The 25189-nt window shown below is 43.7% G+C and overlaps 1 protein-coding gene across 1 annotated transcript in view; it reads right to left on the bottom strand.

Moving 5' to 3' along the window:
• PCSK2 (proprotein convertase subtilisin/kexin type 2) overlaps nt 1–25189 on the bottom strand; it is a 217749-nt gene that overhangs the window by 116506 nt on the left and 76054 nt on the right. The window lies entirely within an intron of this gene.

The following is a 25189-nucleotide window of genomic DNA, read 5'->3' as shown; positions in this document are numbered from 1 at the left end:
TAAATGCTATCTGTGGCCACAATGACATGACCCTTTCAATGAGGTTCTCCTGAGAAGTGAGTGTGGAAAAGAAGCAAAGCAAGTCTAAGTCGCTTTAATATATTAATAGCTTTGGGTATTGATCCAGAGCCTGTTGGCCAGGTGTATGGCTCTGATTCCCATTGCAGGTGGGCAGAAGGACCTCAGTCTAACAGAGCAGTCTCCAGGGAAGTCAAATGGGGGGAGGAGGAGGAGGACAAGGGGGAAAAGAGGAGTGAGGCAAAGGCTCTGCCCTGTCCACTCCAGGTGTGGCCCCCTCCGAGTGTCCTCACACACGACCAGCCCACTCAGTGCTCCAACTTCCTAGAAAGGCACCGGGAGAAAGAGGTGAAGAGAGGCCAGCAGGGCCCACAGAGAAAGTGCTCAGGGCACCCAGGTGGGAGTGAGTGGCTACATCCCCTGCAAAGCCTCCAGTGTGATGCTGGTACGTGGTCCAGTTCTGCTAGTGGACCAGACAGAGGATACTGGGTAGGATGTCTCCAGGATGTCCCTGTTCTTTGCTGCACTGAGGGTTCAAGAGTGTGCTTCTGGAAGGAATGGGTGAATCTGACTGCATATGCAATGCAAGTTTCATTAACCACGTGTCTGCTGCTGGTAAGCCTCTTCAGGCAGAGCTACAAGGTCAAGGGCACCTGGCTTAGACCTGTGGGTTAGTTACCTTCACTTTGCTTCCATGATCGCAGGGTACTAATGGTACCCCAGCCCAGCTGCTGCCCCACAAATGTTTGTGGGGAAAAGGGGATGGGGGGGAGTGTGGGTGATTTGATACAAAGTCATGGCTCTACCTAAGTGCTAAAGACCATGCAGTGTGGTGCAGGGAACAAGCACTAGACTCAGAACCAGAAAGAACAGGGTTCAGTCCTGGCATGGTGGTTTGCTTCTTATTTGTGTGTGTTCTGAGGTAGGTCCCTCTAGGTCTCCGAGTCATGATTTCTTCATCTAGGGCAGAGACGTTTTTGTAAATAAAGTTTGTTAAATGCAGCGGTGCCCATGTGTTTACATCCTGCCTCTGGCTGCTTTCACTGCAATGGCAGTGTTGAGACCACAAAGCCCACAAGCCTAAAGTAAGTGCTCTCTGGACTTTTACAGAAAGCCTGTCGACCCCCGATGTACAGCATGGAGATGATGGAATTCTTGACCAGACAGGCTAATGGTGAGGATCATGTAAAATAATCTTTCCTTGGTGGACACTATGAGGCATACGATAAATGTTACTCTCTATAACTAGGATGAATAATATGTTTTCGGAATCTGTCTCATCTATAAGGGTGGAAGCAGGAGCAGAATTCTGAGTAGTGGTGCAAATGGTGTGAATTGAGGGGCACAAAGAAACCTTCTGGGGGTGATTCAAATCACCTACCCTGACCACAGGCGCACTGACTCAGTTCCAGCCAGGAAGAGTTAAGCTTTAATTTTAAGCCTTCATCATCCAGGTTGATTATGGATTGAAAAGATTTGGAAAACAAGCCCTCTGGGAAAGGCAACACATCCAGGTGTTACCACTTACCAACACTTGTGCATGAACTCATTAATTAGACGGCTTTTCTCAATGATGCTGGTTGAGATTGGTGCAAGGAAAGAATGGGAGTTTACCGAAACGTTTGTGGAAATTCTTAGGCAGTTTCTTGCAAGCCAGGGAGAAGTGCTTACTGAAAGCAAAAACAAAGGATCCAGCGCTTAGAACTGGGTGCCCCTGGAAGAGGGAGGATTAAGATAAAGGAGGAGGGCTTCCCTGGTGGCACAGTGGTTAAGAATCCGCCTGCCAACGCAGGGGACACGGGTTTGAGCCCTGGTCCAGGAAGATCCCACATGCCGTGGGGCAACTAAGCCCGTGAGCCACAACTACTGAGCCTGCACTCTAGAGCCCGAGAGCCACAACTACTGAGCCCGTGTCACAACTATGGAAGCCTGCGCGCCTAGAGCCTGTGCTCCGCAACGAGAGAAGCCACAGCAATGAGAAGCCCACACCGCAACAAAGAGTAGCCCCTGCTCGCCGCAACTAGAGAAAGCCTGTGCACAGCAACGAAGACCCAACACAGGCAAAAATAAATAAATTAAATAAATAAATTTATTTTTAAAAAAAGATAAAGGAGGAGAGTGGGCAGTGAAAACCCTCTCGGACTTGTTTGCTTCTCTGGACATTCTTTACGCCTGACGTGTCTTCAGCGCAGGATACGCTTACTGTTTATTCGCTATGACCAAGGTTGTATTGTTTCTTCATACTTTTTCAGTGGGGGAACAAACCAAAAAGCTGTCTGCTAGAGAGCATAAATGGATTCTTGAAAATTCACAATCTCCTTTTCTGAAACTCACACACGCTGAAGGTTTGATTTTTGGATTAGGACCATAGACTAAAGAGTTCAGGAAAAGAGAGGATTCCCTTCCTCTTCTTCCTAAAGGACATCTATTTTTAATCTTCCTCAAAGGTTAGCCTCTTTGTCAACAGCAATGCCTTGTCAATTCTTTCCTTCTATCGGTATTTCAACAATTGCCAATGGAAAAATTCCGGGTTGACAGAGTGGAAAAGTAGATGTGTGTTGAAATTACAATTGGCGTATGTCTGAAATATTTGGGGGCTGGTTACTGTGCGTCCCCCGCACCAGGCGGCTGGAGAGTAATTCATATGTCAAGCCAAGTGGCCCACGGATGACAAAACAGCAAGAGGGCATAAAGGTTAGAGTGATGGATTCTTAAAACACTTCTACTTAGGCACAGAGCACCTAGTGCAGAGCATTAACGAGTCCCAGAAAGATGATGAAGAACAAATGAAGAAAGTAATGAATTGACTTTGCAGTCATGCTCCTGGAAGGTAGAGGAACAACCATGCGCTTAGATCTGCCCTCTGAGAAATGCCAGGAGAGAATATCTTTTCATTCTGCAGTGTCTTGGTTTCCTATGGCTGCTGTAACACATCACCAAAACTCAGTGGCTTAAAGCAACATGAATCTATTCTCTTACAGTTCTGGAGGCTAGAAGTCTAAAATCAAGCTGTCAGCAGGGCTATGTTCCTTCTAGAGGCTCCATTTCCTTGCCTTTTTTTGCCTCTACAGGCTGCCTGCATTCTTTGGTTCATGGTCCCCTTCCTCCACTTTCTAACAAAGCAACAGCGGGTCAAATTCTTGCATGGTATCACTCTGACCTCCTCTTCTGCCTCCATCTGATAAGATCTTTGTGATGACCGGGCCTCTGGATAACCCAGGATAATCTCCCTATCTTAAAGGCAGCTGTTAGAAACTTTATTTATCCCTTGCCATGTACCATAACATATTCATGGACTCTAAGGATTAGGTCGTGGACATCTTTGGGGACCATTATTTTCCCTACCACGTGCAGGAAGGGAGCTAATATTCATGCTGGGGAAGTGAGGCTGAGTGTTGACTAATTCTACTGAAGATACAGGGATGAAGGCAGTTTGATGGAGATACAGAGCACCCAGAATTCTTCAGAAAAAGAAACAAAGCAGCTATACTGCTGGATGAACCACAGTTGGCAAAGTGCTGATGAAGGTGTCTTACCTAGCGGTGAAAAGACAATAGTGGGGTAACTGAAACTGTTTCTATCAACAGCTGATGCATGATACTAATTCAGAAGAATGGCCAGTCTGTGGATGAGTATCTTCACCCCACGAGATCTTAGCAGGTTGAACTGATTGGCTTATATCAACTAATCAAAATTTGACAGCACAAACAGATGTACGACGCTGTTCTTAGGTTAAAAATAATCAGCTGTACGATCACAGGAAAGAGAAGAGTGTCTTGGTGGGAGGGTAGGGTTTTAGCGACGACCAGCTTAACGTGAAAGAATAATAATAGTTAATGGGAAAAACCTGAAAAAGCAAAGTCAAACTCTGGGTGCTTTAGGAGAAGTAGGGTCCCAGATGAAGGACAGGGCAGATGTTTTTGAGACATCTGGTCCAGTTCTGGAGTCCACTTGCAGGAGGGCACTGGCAAATTTTGTGTCCAGAGGAAGGAACTAGAGTGATGACAAACCTGAGAAACATCACATCTAGGAAACTGGAGACGAATATACAAACCCAGCTCATGGGGTGGACTGCAAGTGGGGTTACTCAGACTCGGGGGCTACTGAGAGTTCCAGATGGTGACCCCATCGGGCACAATCTTCCAAGGCCTGTTGCAGAAACTTTTACCAGTTGAACTACACTATTTGTATCTACTTACCCGCCTCTGACCTCCCACCTTACTTACAGGAGCGTATTTCTCCGCTCCATTGATACTGGGTTTGGCTGTGTAAATTGCTCGGAACTTATGCTGGAAGAAGTCTACTTGACCACTCCTGTACTTCTTGCCTTTCAGTCATGGCCATGAGAAGATATGCCCAGGGTGGACCATTTTACTTCGGGAGCTGTAAATCACGAAAGCCCAGTGCCATCTGTGTGGGTAAAATCTTCTAGGAAGAGCCCTGGTGGCAGTGTATACAGTGGATTGCAATTTGTAACCATGTCATTTGTTCAGAGTGTCAGAGAACTATGCAGGGAGGGTCAGAGGAGATTCCATCTCAATCCTGCAAGTCCTTTAGACATTGGAAATTTGTCAAACTTTGTGCTCCCAACACTGTATCCAAGAAGGCAGTTTAACTAATAGGGCCAAGGGCAACCCAACAGTGAGTCAGCTGGCAAATGCTGGGTTTGGATAGAGCTTATTTCATTCAGAAATAGCCATAAAAAAGAAGAAAAAAAAAACCAGAAAAAAGTAACCCACATAGGAGAACTGGAAAGAAAAATACTAGGAAAAGGGAGGGAGGTAATGTTGAAGACTTAGGGGAAAGGATTGCACGAGAAAGTGACTCAGCATCAGCGCCAGAAGGAAATTCTTCGATACATTGATTAGGACATAAATCGAGATTTTAATGAAATAGGTAGTCCACATCCTTAAGACTGAGAGGAAAAAACACATCAAGACCAAAAAGTAAGTTGTTGAAACATAGAACAACTAAGAGGATACCAAACACAAAAGCAAAATGAAAATTTGTTTTGAAAGCAGCAAAGAGCAGAATTGACAATGCAGTAACAGATCAGTAATGATAAAGGTAAATGTTAATGGTTTTACCAGAAAGAGATAAAAATGTTGAAGAGAAAATTATCGATGTGTAGGACATAGAGAAACAGAGATTCAACATAAAAGTTATAGTTAACTGGGGGAATGGGAATATTCCTGAATGCTTTCTCAGTAGCAAATATTACTGACCTCTAGTGGGAATAATTGAAGGTCAAATACCCAGTTCCTTGTGCCCTGGAGGTCTCCATCTCTAAGGTGTCTGTGTGTTTTCACTTCAGAAGCTTCAACTCCTTACTGAAAAGCCTCAAGAGGAGGAGATAAGGGTGGGCTTTCTTGTCTTATTTGTGTTTACTGGTGCCAGCCTTTTGGGTGGGTATCTTGTTTAGGAATTTATGGCCAGAGAGCCATAGTTTCTGAGATCTAAGGGGAGGAGTGAGTTCCGTAACAGGCAGCGTCCTGTAGGGTGGGTTACACGGATGTTATAAAGCACAAAGGTTGAGCCTCAGGTCCTAAGAGGTCCAAAGTGTTAACTGGAGACCCTCCCACTGCTGGTATTCACTGTGATCACAAGTAAACTGAGCCTGTAGTCTGCACATAGTTAGAAGCTGCTTGACGCTTTTCTGCTGCTGGTCCTTAGATCTGGAGCAGTAACAGGAGGTGGGCAGCAGAGGGAGGTGGCTTGAGCTGAAGGTCCCCAATTCACCAGGGAGCCAGCTCCTCAGCTTGGGAGTGTTGCTAACAATATTCTTGCGGGGAGAAAGCGTTCAGAGCCATTGGAAGAGACAGAGACACAAAGCAAAACACTTGAGTATATAAATGGAAAGGCAAGAGTCATAATGTGAGATCTATACTTAGCCATATTCCAGGGAATATTTGAATTGCAGCAATAGAGACAAAATCTCAGAAGCATCCAAGCAGAAAAAAAATACATATTAACCACAAAGGAATAAAAAAATCAAACCAGGCTGGGCCTTCTCTGTAACACTAAATGCCAGAATCCAAGGAGGGAATGTAGACAGCTCAAGAGGTCAGTGTTTGTGTTTCAGCTACTGCTGCTGCATAACAAATTGCCCCAAGGTGTGGTGGCTTAAAGCAACCCTTTCCTTACATTCACAGATTCTGTGGTTTAGGAATTTGGAGACAGCACAGAAGGATGGCTTGTGTCTGTGACATTATTTTGGGGGTCTTGGCTGGAATGACTCAAATACTGGGTGTGACTCAAGGGCTGGGGCTGCCTAAGGTGTAAAGATGTTCATTCCAAAGGCCAAATACTTTGGTCTCCAAAGTATTACTCTTTGGAGATTCTCCTTTATTGTTTCTTGAGGCAAGTTCTCTAGGAATTGATATTGGAAGCAGAGCCAATTAGAATCCCAAAGGGCCCTTCTCCACCCCTAGTCACTGATATCCTTTACAATGGTGTGAGTTGCAGGTAATTTCTAATCTGCCTCCCTTTGGCTGCCTGGGGGGGAACCCCTGGCTTTTTTTTCCTGAGCAGAGATAACCACACCTTAATTTCCCTGGGTGTCAATGGCAATATAGTGTCTATGAGTGGTTTCTTGAACTTCCTCTATATTAAAGAAATTCTGGTTTATCTGTCACCACTGAGATAGACTAAGACAGACCTTCCTTATCATTTCCAAGGTTATTAGCAAATTTGCACTGACACCTGGGATGCATACCCCATCCTCAGAAATGCACAGCACTACCTGTCACTCCAGATGGGGCTGGAGCTTCGTTTCCATGGGTTGGTTGGGGATATTTTCCATGATGCCATTTAGTGAGTTGTATCATCAATTGGCAGATAATGAAGTGTGAACAATGGTGTGTACCTTCCAATCTAAAACCAAAGTTGGGGAGCACCTGAACGTAACCAGCTTCATGGTCAGAAAGCCATGGAAGCCTTTGTTGCTCCTCACTTGACCTATTTCTACGTGGTCTGCCATTTGCCTGATGTTTGCTCAGCACCTGGTAAGCAAAGAGCTTTCAGAAAAGGTAGAAAAGAAAATCAATATCTCTGCCCATTTAGACAGCCTCTCACCATTCAGCTACTTTCACACAGTGCTGGGGAGGAACGCAGGAGATCTATGCATTGTAGGGACCTGAAGAATGCATTCAGTCAATTCATCTAAGCGATCGATGGATTAGTTGCTAGCCTGGATTCAAGAGACTAGGGTTTTATAAAACTGTGGCTTGAAGAAACTATACCATCTACCCATGTTTCTTTCTTATAACGTGCCTCTCTGACTGATGAGAAGCAGCACCCTATTATCCTGCTATAAGCCAATAATTATAAAAATCTCAATAACGCTAGATGCAAAATACAATTACTAGATGTCTGGTCATTTCAGCAATCTTATAACATGGTGTTATTATTGTGGCAACTTTAAAACATGTCTGTAAATTCTTCAATGGTCCTCTCATCAACAGGGAGGACCCATGTCCCTCCCTGTGCTCTGAGTGGGCTTGTGACCGATTCGACCAGTAGAACGTGGTAGAAGAGATGTTGTCTGACTTCCAGGACCAGGTCAGAAAGGCCACCTGGTCCTTTTGACCCAGGGAAGCCAGTTGCATGTAAGGAGGTCCAACCACCCCGAGGCTGCCATGCTGGAAGGTCGTGCGTGAGTCCTCGGGTCCTGTAGCCATGGGAGTGGCCCATCAGACTGCAACCATGTGAGACCCCAAGCGGGAGCTGCTGAGCCCTTTCCAAATTCTTGGCCCACAAAACAGTGAGCCGAGTAAAACTGTGATTGTTTCACATCTCTAGTTTGAGGGTGACTTATTACACAGCAATGTTAACTGGAACAATTATCCACCATTTTACGAGTGAAGAAATTGAGCCTCACAAAGCTTCAGGAACTTGCCCCAAATCACACAATTTCAAAGTTGCCATTTTTTTTTTTTTGCCAGATTTGTTCTAGTTTGAAACCAATACCCTTGACTCCATACCATAATGCCTTTCTAATCAGCCAGGTAATTGCAGGGGAAACACAACACCACTGAGAATGTGTGAATAAAAAAATGAAATCTCGCTATTTTATATGCTTCCCTGAAGATCCAGTTGGTGGTGAAGATCTTCATCCCAGGCCCACGAGTGTGTGAATGAAAAGTCCTGGTCACAGGATACTAGGTCTTCTCTCAGGGCAGAAGCCTTGGACGCCTTCGCCCAGGTGTTGTGCTCTACCCTACCCTGGCACTTTCCTGTTGACCCCACCAGCTGGACATTTACCATCAGCTTCTCTGCCAAAAAGTCAGCCATCCCCCTTTTTGGGGGCAAAGAACCAACCATCACTGACCACCGTGGCCCCAGACACATCCCCCCAGGAGTCATTTCATTTGATCTTAGTCACCCCACTGAGAGAGAAGTACTGCCACCCGCCTCTTGTGGATGCAGAAATCGGGGCTTAGAGAAATTAAGTGATTTGCTCAAGTTAACTGGTAAATTTTAACCCACAGTCTTCTGACTCATTGTACTGTGCTCCTGTGGTACCTGGCCCTTCCCCATTCTGATGAGTCTGATGAGAAATATTATTTCCACTTCAGGGGTGCCTGGTACCTTAAGGCAAAGCTATCTCCTACCTGAAAACTTTCTCTGGAAAAGCAGAGTTTCCTCACTACTCTCTTCCAAACCCCTAACCTTGAGAGTATGCTGGCAGGCAGAGAGATTTCAGGCACAGGTGACTTGAATTGGTAAGTAATCCTGACAGGCTGTGTTCCCTCAGGCAAGTGATTTAACCTCTCGGGTTTCCTTTTCATCAGGTGTAAAGTGAGAGAGTGACCCAGATAAACTCGAACATGCTGTGAACTTCCTATGGATTCACAGCTGTCTGGACTAGAAGCCATAAATATATGAAGTGACTTATAATGAAGACACATATGGTAATAACAACGTGAGATTCTGTGAAATCAGTTGCATGCATACGGTCATGGTGATTCTACTTGCTTTTCCTTTTTGAACTTTTATTTTGAAGTAATACAAAAAATTGGAAAAACAGAATAGAATTCCCACTTCTTCTTCACTTAGACTTTCCAAATACTAATACTTACCACATTTGCTTTACCATTCTTTCTCTCTCACCACACACACGCACACACAATTTTTTTTTCTGAACCATTTGAGAGTAAGTTGTAAACAGTATGCCCCCTTACATTTAAATATGTCAGTATGTGTTTCCTAAAAACAATTACATTTCAATTGTGAAAATCAGGAAATTAACACTGAAACACTACTATTATCTAATCTCCACACCTTATTCAAGTTTCATCAGTTATCCCACTAATGTTCTTTATGGCAAAAGAAAAAAATGATTCAGATCCAATCCAGGATGATTTATATAATTTTCAAATGGGAAAATGTTGCCAACTTTCCATCTCTAGAGAAACCAAAGCCAAAGATAATACGAGGTGGGGTCCTCCTTGCAGGGCACTGGCTAAGAAGACTATAAGCAAAGCCATCCACTGTGTATCCAGTAAAATAAAGGCAGAGCTCACAGAACCAAGAGTCTGGAAGCCACCATAGAAGACCGTTAACCTTTTAGCGGGTCAGCAGTGGTGAACGCTGCACGCAGCTGTGTTTGTCTGTGTTCTCAGAATCCCTTAGAGCAGTGGTTCTTATATTTAGAAGCAGCATCAGAAGCCTCTGAGAGCTTGTTAAAACACAAATTGCTGGTTCCCACCCCCAGAGTTTCTGATTCTGTAGGTCTGGGGTGGGGCCTGAGAATCTGTATTTCTATCAAGTTCCCAGGTAATGCTGGTGTTGCTGATCTAGGGGACCACAACTTGAGACCTGTTGCTCTAAAGAAACCTGTGTCAGGTGATGTTCCCACCCAGGAATTTCATATGCTGGCTTAATCAATGACCACCTCCTTATCAAATCCAGTGACCTATTCTCAATGCCATTCCATCCTGTGACAGAGGCAGACATGGGGCAATTTCTCTACTTGCTGGCGGCTTCCCATTTGTACCCAGACACTGGAGTGACTCCAGTTCCCATTCAGGTGTACCAAGAAAATACTATTTATGTGTGAGATCCACTGACTGTGAACCCTCCAGGCAAGATGTTATTTGTGTTAATCAGACAGACAGACACACGATGTAGGCTGATCTCTGTAAATTCCCTGAAGTGACGATAGAGATGTCTGTAAGTGAAGTAAGTCAGAAAGAGAAAAACAAATATCGTATATTAACGCATATATGTGGAACCTAGAAAAATGGTACAGATGAACCGGTTTGCAGGGCAGAAATAGAGACACAGATGTAGAGAACAAACGTATGGACACCAAGGGGGGAAAGTGGCAGGGGGTGGTGGTGGGGGGACGAATTGGGAGATTGGGATTGACATATGTATAAAATAGATAATAAGAACCTGCTGTATAAAAAAATAAATTAAATTCAAAAATTCAAAAAAATATTCAAAAAAAAGAGAAAATATTAAGCAAAGCTGGAAATTGAGATAGTACCCCCCCCCATTTTTTTATTGTGCCATATGAATTCAATGTTAAGGAAGCGAAGCATGTTCTAGACAGAGTGAGTCCTATTCATCTTTCAACCACTACATCTCAACTCTAGCACTTTGTAGCTGTGCAACTTTGGGAAAGTTTCATAACCTCTCTTAATTTTAGTTTCCTCGTCTTTAAAAAAGGAATAATAATACAATTCGCCTATGGTAGATTAAATTACTGTACAGCAGATAATCACCCTCTCCCCCTCAACCTCCATGGGAGGAGCATACTTCCCATCCCATTGATTTTAGGCTTGCTCATGTGACTCGCTTCGACCAATAGGATGTGGGCATAAGTATGGGGGCTACAGAAAACCAATATATAAGTATAAGGAATCATGTATTTCTGTTTTTCCTTTGGGAATTTTTGACTTCTGTCAGATAACCCAGTGGTCATTAAGTGATAAGATAATTGGCACAAACTTGAACCCAGCCCTTGGCTTAAAGCCACGCCTAGCTGAGCCTACCCTAGATCAACTGAACCACAGCCAAACCACATATACATTAATGAGAACTGAGCGTCTGTTGTAGATCCCTGAAAGTTTGTTGGTTATGCAGAAATAGCTGACTGATACACAACATTATAAAACTACTGTGAAGATTAAATAAGATAACAAATGCAAAGGGCTCAGAACAGTGTTAAGCACACCATAAATGCTCTGTAGGTGTGGGCTGTAATTATTATTACACCTAGTGCCTAGACCACTGGGAAGGTTTTGATAGTAGGAGAAATGGAATCCTCCCTTCACCACTAGCATCCAAGCCTTTCTTATATGTTCTGGAATCCAAGACCTGGGTCTTAGCTCACATATTTGATCTTGACCCAATCACTTCACTTCTCCAAGCCTCAGTGATAATTAATTAAGTAGATCTGGACACTTCTGCCAACCTCATAGGTTTTTCTTCTCCTTTTCAAATCACGTCAGATGATGGACAATACTCATCATTAGGTTTTTACCATGAGATTTTTATCTTCTCTTCAAGAATAAAAATATCCTGAGCAGATCACAGTAGAAAGATCATTCAGTGCCCCAGGATCTGTCTGCCTGGTGCTCAGACAAGAACTGGGCACACAGGGGTTTTCAAAAATACCAGAGATTATGCCTGGAAAGGACTGAAGCTTACACTGTGTTTTCAAACCGGTCATAAAATTAAGTTTGAGATTCTTTAATTATGCATTCAGTTTTCATGAACGATTCTTTACTGGTCAGGCAGATCTCAGCTGAGAACAGAAGAAGCATTGAGTCTGTCGACAGAAGACCTAGATTTAAGGGATGGTTCATGGGAGAGCCTCTCCTTGTCTGTGACCTGGGGAAGTCATTTAACTTCTGGGTAGAATAAAGGCAATGCTCATAAAGGTATAACCTGTATAGGGATGTTTGAGAATCCAGTCATGCCAATGCTGCTGCAGATGTGGTGAAACAAATTTTTTTTAAATCCATTTTTGGAGGAACTGTAAATAGCCCACGTGGGGTGTGTGTTCAGTCCATCTGACTTTAAAGTGAGCATGCTGTTTGAGCCAGGAATCCCACTCCCAGACCTGTACATGATCTCTGGGTGCCTCCCTGTTACCCATTCCTGAGCCCATTCTCCTTTTCCGGCTTCTCACTACAGAGACTAAAGTAGTCAGACACCTGTTTACCCAGTTTTCCTGTGACTAGGGAAGGCTATGTGATCTGTTCTGGCCAATGAGCTATAAAGGGGGAATCTGGGAAAGGCTTTTCCCTCCACGAATAGAGGGAGAGCCTGTTCTCACTTTCCCAGCCATCCTGCTTCCTGTCTTTGGAGGCTGGTGGATGAAGATGTGCTCTCTGGACTGGCAGCAGCCATCTTGCAACCACAGGTAAGGTTGAGAGAATTGCAAAGACACCAACCCAGACCCTGGATTGTTAGTCGCTGGCCCAGCCTTGGAAATGGCTGCCTTGGAAATCTAGATTTCTGTTACATGGGCTAATTAGGGCTTTTATTATTTAAGCTATTATTAGTTCTATTACTGGCAGCAAAAGAACTCTTAACTGATATACCATCCTACACCTCTCTCTCTTTCTGTTTCACACACACCCGCACACATACACCGTACTCTCGATACATATAGAAAGAAACTTCTAGAGCTGCACGGTCCAATAGATAGTCACTGCCCCATGTGGCTACTGAGCATTTGGTCAGTGTGAATTGAGATGTGCTGTAAGCATAAAATACACACTGGGTTTTGAAGACGTAGTACCAGCAAAGAATGTAAAATATCTCACTGTAATTTTTTTTTTTTTTTTTTTTAGAAATTCACGTTCTTATTGATTGATTGATTGATTGATTGATTGTTGTGTTGGGTCTTCGTTTCTGTGCGAGGGCTTTCTCTAGTTGTGGCAAGCGGGGACCACTCTTCATCGCGTTGCGCGGGCCTCTCACTATCGCGGCCTCTCCTGCTGCGGAGCACAGGCTCCAGACGCGCAGGCTCAGCAATTGTGGCTCACGGGCCCAGTTGCTCCGTGGCATGTGGGATCTTCCCAGACCAGGGCTCGAACCCGTGTCCCCTGCATCGGCAGGCAGACTCCCAACCACTGCGCCACCAGGGAAGCCCCTCTCACTGTAATTTTATATCGATTGCATGTTGAAATGATAATATTTGGGATATACTGGATTACATAAAATATATTATTAATTTCACTTTCTCTTTTACTTTAAAAAATGTGGTTATTTAATATCATGCACCCATTTATGGCTCATGTTATATTCTACTGGACAGCACTGTTCTAGAAGGATAGATACCAAACTAATGACAATGGTGACCTCTGGAGTGCAAAAGTGAAAGAGGGGCTCGATATGGAGGGAGATGTTTTTCTATATATATTTCTTGAATTTTCTACAATGAGCATATCTTCGTAGGTTAATTCTGTGAGTTTTAGGAATATAGGACAAAATGAAAATAAATGACTTACTTGCAATCCTGCCTTTTCAATTGTGAAGTTATGCACATGTGAGTTGTAAGGACACAGCTTTTAAACCTGATAATCACCTATGTTGGAACATTATTTGCCCTTGAATATAGGTACCAGGCACTTTAACTCTCTACAACTTTTAGACAACACATATACAGAGAAGTACTCAGGTAGTGTTTATGGTAATGAAAAAGAGTGTATCTGTTTTTTACCAGAAAACTTTATATATAAAGTGAGCTTGCTTTTGAAGAATTGGGGACATTTTCATGAAATCAACATCAAAAAACTGAAAAGGTGACATAAAGAAGTTAAGGTGCTTTGGGGTTAGCTCGTATATAACTAGCAATATTGATGATACCTCTGTTTTCACTGGTAGAACTCATCCTGGTTCTTGCCTTTTTGTGATGCCTTGGGAGGTTTATTTTTCTCCAAAAACCTCTGAGTCATTGAATTTCAGATTTAACATTGATTTATTCCTTTTGAGAGTTTGCCAGATACAAAGATAAATTGCTCGGCCTAAGTGATTAAGGAAGAATAATGGTTTGTTTCTAATCAACACTGTGTTTAGTCCTTTAATTATTATTATTTTTAATTAAAAAGTCAGTACACAATTCTCAACCTGCTTGTGGAGCTGGAGAAGAAAATAACAGCTAGGATCCTGGAAACCAATGGTGGACAATTCACTGGCCCAGCTGTGGGGAGGGAGGACACCCTGCAGGACGGCCTAGTTGCTGCTTGCTAGGTTCCGGCAAAGGTTTGATAATTGACGTTAGGTGTATACAGTGGAGGCTTCGAGTGTTTTCATGATTTCCCACAATTCAAGCAGAAATCCAAGTGGTTTTCTGTGTGATGTTCCCCTTCAGACCTCATCTTCCAGGCCAGTAAAACAGATAATCTCAAAAATCATTTCCAGCTTTGAACTTGTCTTATCCTGCCCTCCTCTTCCTTTCCCTTCTACATCACCCTCTCTCTCCAGATGTTCAGTGTAATCAGAGAAACATGCCATCGTCTGACACTTATAAATTTATTTATTTATTTATTTATGGCTGTGTTGGGTCTTGGTTGCTCTAGTTGTGGCGAGCAGGGGCTACTCTTTGTTGAGGTGCGTGGGTTTCTTATTGCGGTGGCTTCTCTTGTTGAGGAGCATGGGCTCTAGGCACACGGGCTTCAGTAGTTGTGGCACGTGGGCTCAGTAGTTGTGGTTCATGGGCTCTAGAGCACAGGCTCAATAGTTGTGGCGCATGGGCTTAGCTGCTCCACGGCATGTGGGATCTTCTCGGACCAGGGCTCGAACCTGTGGCCCCTGCATTCACAGGCAGATTCTTAACCACTGTGCCACCAGGGAAGTCTCATCGTCTGACATTTAAAACCACAGTTAATTATCTGCATTACAGATGTCCCTACTACTAAAATATATACCTTATGTATATTAAATTGTATGTACTATATATTAAGTTATATATACTATATATTTATATTATATATTAAATTATAGACTAACATCAAAATTATATATAAGTATGTACAATATAAAATAATTTACATTTGATTTTATACACTTTATGTATTTTATTATATTTTAATAAGGGTGATTTATCAAATATTTAATAACATAAATTTATATATAAATGTAAACAAAATATAAATTTTTAATTTAAAATATATTTTTAAATTAAATATATTTAATATATATTTAATATATTGTATATTATGTATATAATCATATATTATATATAATTACATCTAATTATATACTATATGTAAATATATGTATGTATATACATAAATACACATACACGGGGAAGAAACTTCATTGTGGAAAACATACACATAAACTCCCAGACTGCAAAAATTTCTCTGGGAGAAGTCAGAGAAAAAAACTATGTAATTATATTTCCAAATATGTAATAAAACCTAAGTTTAAAAATGCTTCATAACTGTTGTTTGGAAATTGAATTTTAGAGAATGGATGGTAAGCTTAAATTCTCTTTAACCTGCTTTGTTTTTCCATTTCCCTGACATCTCTAAACTAGAACTCCTTGAAGGATGAAGAGTTCTTTGCTAGCATTCATTCCACTATCTACTAGAATTTCATTACAGTTGCTCTAGGTGTATAGTCAGACTCAGGACCCAACAAACACAGACTATTAACAAACCTCTTCTCAACATGGGCATGGCGTGCGTGTATAAAAGCATGATTTACTTGGATTTATTGAGGCGGCAGTAAATAAATTTGGGAACCCTGAATTGCATTAGAAAAACATGACTGAGCATTTAAAGCTTTTTCTCAGTAAAATAAATGGTGTGTTTTCTGATAATCTCTTTCCCATGCATTAATATGGAAAAAGTAATTTATCAAAAAATGCTAACAGAAACCAGCAAATACCTTAATTTGTGTTATTATCCCGGCCAATATAAAATTCAGGGAAGCAGAAATGGCTCTGGTGGAGACCAGCGGTAGCAGCTGCTCCACGACTCCATGGAGCGTGGTCTACTTGAGGGATGCCAGTTGCCATAGCAGCAGCGATGCCAGTGAGCGGCCTGCAGCCTCAGACAGCCGACTCTGCCCCAGGGAAGGGGCGCAGAGTACGGGCCCTTCCTTGGGGTACGCAGGGTGGAGGTGGGGCATATGACCTAGCTCTCCATTAATCTTTGGCGGATACAGGATGCATTCAAGTTGGTCCCTGCCTCCAAGGAACTTACAGTTAGGCTGAGATGCCCTAACACAGGTATATTATGTGATACAAGGGCTTCATGGGTCCAGAGGAAGGGCAATTGATGAAGGCTAGGACAGTCAAGGAAGTTTTCTCAGAAGGAGGTAGGATTTAAATTAGATCCTGAAGCATAAATGAAATTGAAGTGGCCACCCTCATCCCATCGTAGCTGTGGATTTTTAAGTTAGCCTGTTTGCATTGTGTAACTCCAAAATCTTAGAAGTTTGGTGTTGGGTCTAGAACTTATCCAGTCTTACTTTACGTAGAGCTGAGGGAACAGAAGAAGGAGAGGAACGAGTAGAGGGTTTAGGTGCTGAGAGGAATGAGACTGCAGTGGCACAAGGCTGGAAGGGACCCAAGGGGAGGCACTTAGGCCCGGGGTTAGGGTTAGGGTTAGGGTTAGGGCTGGGGACCAGGCAGGCAGCTGTTTCCTCCTGGCTGACAGGAGCCCTCCACACATACTTCCAGCCCCTCTCAGGTGAGTGTAATCACTGGTCCTAGAGTCTCAGAAAAGGGGGTCTTCCCCCTCCCCAACCTCCACCACTCCCCCCTCCTCCAACCCCCGGGTCAGGCAGCAAATCTGACGTTTGTAAGAGTGTAATAAGGTTAAGTATTTGATGAGTCTGGACAGCAGATTATTCTTGCTATCATAAACCATATTCCATACCCGACTGCTTTTTTGTTTCAGTAGAATAGTTTACATTTGCAGAGAAGTTGAAAGTACAGAGAGCGTGCATATTCCCCACACTCAGTTTCCTATTATTAACATCTCACATTAGTTTGGTACATTTCTCACAACTAAACATTGTTGTGAACTAAAGCCCATACATTATTCGAATTTTCTTAGATTTTACCTAATCTCCTTTTTCTGTCCCATTATCTCATCTAGAGTTCCACATTATATTTTTTTCTTCTTTTTTCCTGATTCTTTCTTGGATGTGACAATTTATAGACTTTTCTTACTTTTGATACTTTGACAGTTTTGAAGGGTACTGCTTTTCACAGGAATTGAAACCTACATACCAACTGAGGAGATGATTGTCACCTGACCATTTGTTTTTCTAAAAGCATCTGATCGCTTACTTGACCTCTGCCCTTGTGGTCGATTGAATTGGTGGCCTTGATTTTTCATCCCTAAATGCAGGTATTTCCTGTATTTCCCCACTACTTGACTTTGGGTTTGATCATCTAAGTTGTGCTGGCCAAAGGCAAGTGGGCAGAAGTGGCCGGCGGGCCAGGACTGAGCCGAGGCTTTTAGAGGACCCTGTGATTTCACTGAGCCCCTCTGCTTTTGTCATGGGCACGAGGAGAATGCGGCCGAGCTAGTCCACTGCTGGAGGGAGCAGAGTCGCCCTCAGCTGTTCCGGGCTTAGACCAGCTCACCCCACCCAATGCATGGATGAATGAACAATATTCAAAGTTTGTTATTTTTAGCCTCTGAGCTCTGGAGAGATTTGTTATGCAGCAATAGTTAACTGATACATGCCCTGAGGCTGAATATACTTAAGATATAAAAAGCTTTTTAAAAAGTTAGTTTTAAAAAAACTTTTTCTGAGAACATATAATCAAGAGGACCACAGGCCTCATTGGGTTATTTTAGTGTCTGTCACAAGAGGACAGGCTTCTCACTGAAAATCTGAGCTGTCTCACCTCTGAGCCCAAAGGACAATGTCTTCAGCTATTGACAAGCTTGATTTGGGTAAAATCTAGACTGAACTGTTGAAGAATGTGTTCATTCATTCCTTCAACAGCTATTTATTTGGTGCCTAATATGTGCTGGGACTTCTGCTTGGTGCTGATCACACAGGGATGAGCAAAAGGGGACAGACATGGTCCCCGTCCCCAGGGAGGTGACTTCAGGGGAGAGATGAGTAAGAATGCAGTGACGAGGGGGTGTGGTTCTCCAAGGAAAGCTATTGTGCACGGGTTTGTGGGGGATCTGACCTGTCTGCAGTCTCAGGAAAAGCTTCCCTGAGGAAGGTGACCTGAATTCTGAATCAACGGGAGTTGACTGGGCAGAAGAGGGAAGCAGAGAACAGCACTTTCTACAGCAGGAGGAAGGGTGGGCTGGACCTCAGGGCAGGGAGGGCCCGGGGGCAGGAGGGGGTTGGCTCCTGACTGCCTACTGTCTGAGAGCACGTTGCCTGTTTGGGGTGTCCCCACCGCCCGCTGTGCATGCCAGAGTGGGGAAGTTTCCTCTCCTTACATCCAGGCAACATGCTTTTTTTTTTTTTTTAATTGGGGTATAGTTGTTTTACAATGTTGTGTTAGTTTCTACTGCACAGCGATGTGAAGTAGAGTTCCCTGTGCTATACAGCAGGTTTTCATTAGTTATCTATTTTATACAAATTAGTGTATATATTTCAATCCCAATCTCCCAATTCATCCCACCCCCTGCTTCCCCCATACGTTTGTTCTCTACGTCTGTGTCTCTATTCTTGCCCTGCAAATAGGTTCATCTGTACTATTTTTCTAGATTCCACATATATGTGTTAATATACATTTGTTTTTCTCTTTCTGACTTACTTCACTCTGTATGACAGTCTCTAGGTCCATCCACATCTCTACAAATGACCCAATTTTGTTCCTTTTTATGGCTGAGTAATATTCCATTGTGTATATGTACCACATCTTCTTTATCCATTCGTCTGTCAATGGGCATTTAGGTTGCTTCCATGACCTGGCTATTGTAAATAGTGCTGCAGTGAACATTGGGGTGCATGTGTCTTTTTGAATTATGGTTTTCTCTGGGTATATGCCCAGTAGTGGGATTGCTGGGTGCAGATGGCCAAGAGGCACATGAAAAGCTGCTCAACATCACTAATTATTAGAGAAATGCAAATCAAAACTACAATGAGGGATCACCTCACACCAGTCAGAATGGGCATCATCGAAAAATCTACAGACAGTAAATGCTGGAGAGGGTGTGGAGAAAAGGGAACCCTCTTGCACTGTGGGTGGGAATGTAAACTGATACAGCCACTATGGAGAACAGTATGGAGGGTCCTTAAAAAACTAAACATGGAATTGGTGCCATGCTTTTTAAACACGCCAGGCCTGCAGCTCTTTCTCGGGCTCTAACTCGAGGGTGGGCCAAGAAGGCACGTGATGGTTGGGGACTTTCCCATGGGGGCTGCTGGTGGCTGAGCCTTCAGTGGCGGGGGGTGTCTAGCCATGGCATCTGGCAGCAGAAGAGTGATCAGAACAAGGTGAAAACAGGGTGTCCAGGGGTTTCCTGCGCAAATGGTTCTTCCAGCAGGACCTTGACTGCTAACCTCTGAATTAGGCTGGTTCCCTGCCTTCTAGCTGATTCTGTAAGAGAGACCGTTCTAATAAATTACTTTTCTGCTTTAGTTATCCAGATTCTATTTCTGTTGCTAAAACTAATAACCCTGAAAAGGAGCAGATCATGCTGGGTCTTCTAGGTCAGACTGAGGAACATGCTTCTAGCCTAAGAGATCTTGAGGTCCACAGAGCTGCTAGAGCCAGGAGTTAGAGCTTCGTGTCTCCAGTTGAGTCCCTAAGACAAGGAGTTGAGTGCAAACAGCTTATTAGGGAAGTGATCCCAGTGAGCAGCAGTAAGGGACAGATGGCAGCCATAAAGAGTGTGTTAACAAGCCAGTTACCTCTGTGGACAACTGGGGGTCAGTCCTACTGGGAGCTGTGGGAACAGAGTTATGCTACTTGAGCGAGGCCGGAACTGGGGTATTTACCCACCAACTCCCATGGGTCATTGGTTAAGAACTGCTCCAGGGAGGAGGGTATTCACTGCCCAGAACCTCCTGTCTGCCCTGAGCAAGGGCCAAATGGGCTACAGTGGCCAGGGGACCCGCTCAGGTGAAGAGTTGCAGGTGTTGGCAGTTGGAAGTCTCAGAATCTCTGCCCTCAAAAAAGGTCAGTGCTGGAGGGGTGTCGGGGGCTGGGTTGGGGGAGGGCAGGAGGCACAAGAATGTTCTCACCATCTGGTGCTTATATCTTGTAAACTGTAAATGTTAACCTAGCCTGGAGGCTGTAGGAAAAAAACCACCATGGGTGTCCAGTGCTGTCCCCTGCCCCATGAAAAACTAACCATTCGATAAAAGGTATGACAAAGCCCATCACAGGATAGAACCCGTGTCCCCTGCATTGGCAGGTGAATTCTGATCCACTGCACCACCAGGGAAGTCCCTTTTTTTGTTTTTTTAAATTTATTTTTATTTTTGGCTGCGTTGGGTCTTCGTTGCTGCGCACGGGCTTTCTCTAGTTGTGGGGAGCGGGGCTACTCTTCGTTGCGGTGCGCGGGCTTCTCATTGCAGTGGCTTCTCTTGTTGCAGAGCACGGGCTCTAGGCACACGGGCTTCAGTAGTTGTGGACTTCCCTTTGTGTGTGTCTGTGCCCCAATATTCTCTTTTTATGAGGATGAAGCCTCACCCATGTGACCTCATTTGACCTCCTGACAACCTCTTTAGAGGCCCCATCTCCAAATATGGTCTCATCCTGAGGTACTAGGAGTTAGGAGGAGACTCAAATAACACCAACTAAACAGCCTACTTATCAAGATTACCTCGATGTGCTCACCAACCTGAAGTAAATAATAATAAAGTCATACATTTTGCCCAATTCCAACAAGTTCTTTGCCTTGCAGGATTCACCTCCAAATCACCTAGCTCAGTTCTAAAACCATTCTCTGTCAAGAGAGCATTCTCCCTTACTGCAGCAAGTCTAGTCAGTGTAGCTTTGCTTGATTAACAGCTTCCTCTGGGGATCTTTGGGGAGTTTGACAGGATCAAATCAAATGATAAAGGAAGACCCCATCATAATACCTGGCACTTAGAGGTACTCAATAAATGTCAGATGTTTTTTTCTCCTGGTCCGATCTCATCACAAGAGAAAGGGTTTTCAAAGATCGGGAAAAAAATTTTTATTTTCTTCTTTTGGTCATGCCCAATTGACAAAATAATCTCACTTCAGAAACTTTCTGTCTCTCTGTTTGGTTTGAATAAATCTGTGCCTAATACAAATCAACAGTTTCCAAATTATTTTCAACTCTTATAATCTTCAGAATGTCGGAATCAATTAGAGCTTAAAGGTTTTTTCATGTGTAATACGATTCCCTTGAACATGGCAGCTGCTGGAACTTTGCAGACTCTAGCAGTTGAGTGTGAATTATGGAACCAACTACTGTTATGTAAATTACAGGAAAATAGAGAATAATTTCTCCCTGTAAGATCGGAACATAGCACTCATTATATTGAATGCAATACCTACTGCTACCTGATTTTATTAGTTACTTCTATATATGTCTGCCTTTCTGCAAAGCAGAAAGTGAATGGAAGAAAGGGTTATGTTTTACTAACTCTATACTTCCCTTATAATCTAAGATGGATTTTTCGCACACAGTGAGGCTTCGATACAAATTGATGGGATAGAATAGAATTTAGTCTTCAGTAATGAGGAGAGCCTTGGAGAGTGAAGGAGGAGGGCATTTGTGTGCCTCTCTCATGGGTGAGCTGCTCAATATACTTCTTTTCATTCAGTCCTTACCCACGATCCTGTGCAGACAGAATTGCCCTTGTCTTCTAATAGATGAGGAAACTGAAGCTTGGAGGGGGTAACCTGGCCAAGGTCACAAATGAGATAAATGACAGGGACAGAGTGAAGTCCAGATCTACTATTGCTTCCTAATGGAAAGTAGTAAGAAAAAATCTTTGGGACTTCCCTGGTGGCGCAGTGGTTAAGAATCCGGCTGCCAACGCAGAGGACACGGGTTTGAGCCCTGGTCCGGGAAGATCCCACATGCCCCAGAGCAACTAAGCCCGTGCGCCACAACTACTGAGCCCAAGTGCTTAGAGCCCGTGCTCCACAACAAGAGAAACCACCACAATGAGAAGCCCACGCACCGCAACGAAGAGTAGCCCCTACTTGCCGCAACTAGAGAAAGCCCACACGCAGCAATGAAGACCCAACGCAGCCAAAAATAAATTAAAAAAAAAAAATCTTTCCTTTCCTGTTGAGAGATTTAGGTAGATAACTTTGAAAGTCAACCAAGCATGTATTATTTAAGGCCGCCAAGGCATTCTTAGTTTGCATAAAAACAATGACAACAACAACAAAATAAACCAACCAAAATGTCAATTCAAGAGGAAAAAAACCCAAAAGGGTGGTTGTCATAAGGGTTTGCTCATTTTAATAATGTTTTGCTTTTCCTGTGCTTCCCTTGGTTTTACTCCCAGCTTTTATACATTTATTTCTGCCTTTCTGGTTAGTTCTCCAAGGATGGCTAAGGCGGAAGGACTCTAGGCTCACCCACACGCTTTCTGCTCTGTCCTCTACGAGCCGAGAGCTGCCTCTGTAAACAAACTCCAGTGACTCTACCTGAAGGCCTTTCTCGAATGCTAGGCCCCTGCCTCAAGAAGCCGAAAGTGCTGGAGAATTACTTCTTTTTTTTTTTTTCACACACACACACACACTGTATTTTATTTTTACAAGAGATAAATAGTCTGACACCAAGCATTGTACATGGCTGACCACAACAAAAACAATGATTGCAATTACCAAACATGAAACACACTCATACTATGTCATAATATTGACATTCAGTCAGTAATCCTCCACTGTAACAGTGGGAGCCCCCTTGACCGGTGCCTGCTAGGGATTTGGTGTAAATACCCTCACGACCTCCCTGAGGGCGGGGTAACCCCAGGGCACATTCAGCACAGTCTCCCAGAGGGCCTCACAGGCCTGAGCCCCTGTGCCACGGCGGGAATTTTCTTCACAACACACACTTTATGGGAGTCAGTCCCTCCCCTGTCTCACTTCCCCACCCCCTCCTGGTGCTTCCTGAGGCTCTTCCCCGGGTACAAAACCCTTTTAAACAAACTGGCCTGGACAGGGAGTGGGGCCGTGAGAATTGAGGCCTCCTCTGCCTCTTCTGTGGGTCATAAATACAGTGATGAAAGGAGGATGCCAATTCCGAGAGGAGGGGACGTGGGGAGAGAGGAAGGAGTCTCACTGAGGGACGTAGCGAGGGGAGGAATCTTGGTTTCAGGATATGTCTTATGCATGCTGTGTTATTTTGGGGGTTAACCTGAGTGAGAACTAAGTGTCTCCTGGGCATTCACCTCTCTCACCAGGAAGGGCATTGCAGTCAGATTTCTGACGTGTTAATATGGGAAGTGGTGATGGCAGTGAGGGGAGATGAATAAAGGCTGAAAACAAAGAAGAGAGATGAGGAACTAGATAGACAAGACCAGCTTCTAGAGCTTTGCCGCCATGGTCCTTACACCAGCAGCCCTGGCCTCACCTGGGAGCTTGTTAGAGATGCAGTCTCAGGCTCCGCCTCCTGAATCAGAATTTGCATTTTAACAAGATCTCAGGTGATTCATATGCATACAATTTGAGAAGCACTACCTTATAAATCTAAAAAAATAAGAGGAAAATATACCTTGAGCTTTCAATTGGTTTTCCCTCATTACATCTACCTCTTCACCTGCCTACCTGAGCTCGGTCTTTTCTTTCCTAAAATATTTTCCACACTATCTAGTCCTGATAGGGTGTTTTTTTTTCCCCACTAAAAATCATTTTACCTACCCTAAACACTAAATCAAACTACTATATCAGTGATTCTAGATGCTTTCCAAAGTCTTTATAACTAATGAATTATCAAGTTAGTCATGTGATCTTGGGCAAAAAAGTGACCTGTGTGAATTTAAGTTGCCTCATCTTAAATCATGACTGCCTGATTCTAAGTCCCCTAATTTCAGTCTGATAGATACAGATAAAAGTGTTTCCAGGAACACTTTCCTGGTAGATTGTCAAAGTAACGGTCCCAATTTATTCATCTCTCTCTCTCTGTAAGCACACCTTTGAGTATCTCCTGCCCACCCTGACCCTGGGCCTGACTATGTAACTTGCTCTGGCCAATGGGATAGAGCAAAAGTGCCTCAAGCAGAGGCTTGAAAAGTGCTTGTGCCCTGGGGCTTGCCCTCTCTTGCTGCTCTCGGGAACAGTGTGACTACCAACATGTGAACAAACTCAGCTGGCCTCTTGGAGGTGCAGGGCCCAGTCACCCCTCCCACCCCAGCCAACAGCCAGTGCTAAACACCAGACATGTGAGTGAGGCCATCTGAGACCAATCAGCTCCCAACCACGCCACCATTTGATGGCACCCACTTGAGTAACCCCAGAGCGAGGCGAGCAGCTCTGCCCAGCTGAACCCGTCCTAAGTTGCTGACCCAGAGAAATCAGGAGCTGATACAAGCTGGTTGTAAGCTACGGCACCTTGATGGCTGCAAAAGCCAATCTGATATGACTTCTTTGTCTTTAATTCTCCATTACGACTTCTTAAACAGGGCTTGGTAGTTATTTACAACGGGGATAAAAAAAATCATTTTTATCATCAGAAATTAGTGCCCCGTCCCCTTACGACTGACCCTTTAACCGCCCACTCTAATGATTGATTCTTGGTTGACCGTACTCCGTTTGATGAAAAAAGAAAATATATTCTTCTCACAAAGTTAGCAGCATGCTCCTTCCTCAAACACTGGTGCAGAAATAATGAGATGGGGATTTTCTCTCTTTTTTCCCTCCCTTCTTTTGATTGCAGCTGAATTGGATGGTCCTGCACCGGCCGTTCTGATTGTGTGTGTGCTGTTCCCATGGGCTTCTCGTCTAAAGTAGCAGATGTATTTCTCTCTGTCTCTCTGAAGAAATGACAATAGAAGTAAACTGTGGCCCTGTAGCTTATTCAAAGCTCTGAAAGCAGAGGCGGGCTTCAGAGAAACCCAGCGGAACTCTGACATTCGTATAGGCGTCCCCGTGTACGTGGTTGTTGGGTGGAATGCCCCGTGGAGATGAAAGACCACCAGCCCCAAGTGGTTTGGGGCCATAACGGTTAGAAAATGACAAACATACTCATTGTTTCCTGACTTAGATGAAAACAAAACAAAACAACTCCCACGCTGCAATCATAGCCACTTGACATTACCCAGCTCATATACAATGCAGAAT

The sequence above is a fragment of the Balaenoptera acutorostrata genome, chromosome 15 (genome assembly GCF_949987535.1).
Source record: "Balaenoptera acutorostrata chromosome 15, mBalAcu1.1, whole genome shotgun sequence".
NCBI classification, from domain to species: Eukaryota; Metazoa; Chordata; class Mammalia; order Artiodactyla; family Balaenopteridae; genus Balaenoptera; species Balaenoptera acutorostrata.
The sequence above is the reverse complement of the archived record's forward strand: the minus strand, read 5'-3'. Positions and strand labels throughout refer to the sequence as shown.